Source organism: Apis dorsata, unplaced genomic scaffold, assembly GCF_000469605.1.
Source record: "Apis dorsata unplaced genomic scaffold, Apis dorsata 1.3 scaffold_935, whole genome shotgun sequence".
Lineage (NCBI taxonomy): Eukaryota > Metazoa > Arthropoda > Insecta > Hymenoptera > Apidae > Apis > Apis dorsata.
The window spans coordinates 533697-535392 of record NW_006264045.1 but is presented as its reverse complement, the minus strand read 5'-3'; the positions used below and the strand labels follow the sequence as shown (position 1 = coordinate 535392).

The 1696-nt window shown below is 17.7% G+C and overlaps 1 protein-coding gene across 2 annotated transcripts in view; it reads left to right on the top strand.

Moving 5' to 3' along the window:
* LOC102679078 (terminal nucleotidyltransferase 5C) overlaps positions 1-1696 on the top strand; it is a 243083-nt gene that overhangs the window by 82365 nt on the left and 159022 nt on the right. The window lies entirely within an intron of this gene.

Below are 1696 nucleotides of genomic sequence, written 5' to 3'. Positions count from 1 at the left end.
TAATTACATGTATTTTTATATTTAATCATATATTTTATATATATTTTTTATGATTATATATAAAAGTTTTATTTATAAAACTATTTTTATTTATATATATATTTCACATTCTTTCTGATCATATTCACATCTTTTTTATTGCTTTAGAATTAATTAAAATATAGAAATACAATTGTATTTGTTTCAAAATTTAATTTTCAATTCAAATAATTTCAGTCTGAAGAGTAAAAAATATGACGTTCGTCTTACATGCTTGTTTAAAGAAAAGAATTTACACATTTGCATCCTCTAAATGATAAAAGATAAAGAAGATATTTTTTTTTTTCTTCTTTTTTTTCATTACGAAACTTTTTTTTCAACGAAAATTTTGTTTAAAATTTTCGAGATGTTTCTTTCATCCGTAATCATTATTTTATCTATTTATTTACCTTTTATTTTTTTAATAAAAATTCTGTTAAAATTTTTTATGATATTTTTTTAATTACTGTTATATCTTTTTTTCTATCAATAGTAATTTTTTTCTTTCATTTCATTTATAATCTTTAAAGTATTTCCTTAATTATTATCTTTTCTTTTTATTAATTTTCATTAATGAATATTCTATTTATAATTTTAAAAATGATTTGTGCCAATTTTCAAAAAATTGTCAAAGAAATTTTTTTAAAAAAAAATCAGAAATTGTCTAATTTGAAAAAATATATATATATTGCTTATAAATTCTAAACAGTATAGTAGTTTTAAAATACGAATAGTTCTTCTGATTTGATATATCGCGAACACCCTCTATATATAAATATAATAATACTTGACTTTTCTGCCGTTATATCGATACAATATCGATCAAATTTTTCTTTTTATTTATCATTTTCAGCTCCCTCACACGTGTCTATAATGAAAATCGCATGCATATTATCGGATTTTATCGATTTTATTATTTATTATTTTATTATTTACCTTTGAATGATTTCAATAGACTGAGAATTCAGCTAGTGCTTTGTTGAATATTTTGAATCTAAAAATTAATAGAACATTTCGAATTAATTTATTACAATTTATAATATTAGAAAAATGTTTATTAGAGTTTTATACGAATCAAATATGAAGGAAATGCATTGATTAGCTTAGTATAAATGTTTGTGAATATTATTATTCACAAACAAAATATTAAAAAAGATACAAGATATTAAAAAATTCTATTTGAATATTGTTTGTAGGTATTTTCAATAATATTGCATATGATTTACTATATATATATATGTATATATAGATATAGATATATAATAATAGATAAATTGGTAATATTTTGTAAATTTTGGAAAAATTAATGCTACGATGATATTTAAGTGGAAAAAAAATAAATGCTATGGTAAAAAAATAAATTATCTCATGGAATTTAAAAAATAAAATTCTATTTATATCATATAGTATCTATTATTATTTATCAATTGTTAAATACAAAAACAATTATATAATGCTAATAATAATTAATTATTCATATACTGTAATTATATTTTCTATCTATACAAAATATTATATTATCTGATTGATAAATACGACAAAAAACTTTTGCATATTTTATAAATTTTTATTCACAATTTTGAACTTTAGAATTGCTACATTCTATATAAATTAAAGATTTTAAAAAAATTTTAATAAAACTCTAAAATTATTAACACAATAATAAAATTAACGCAAT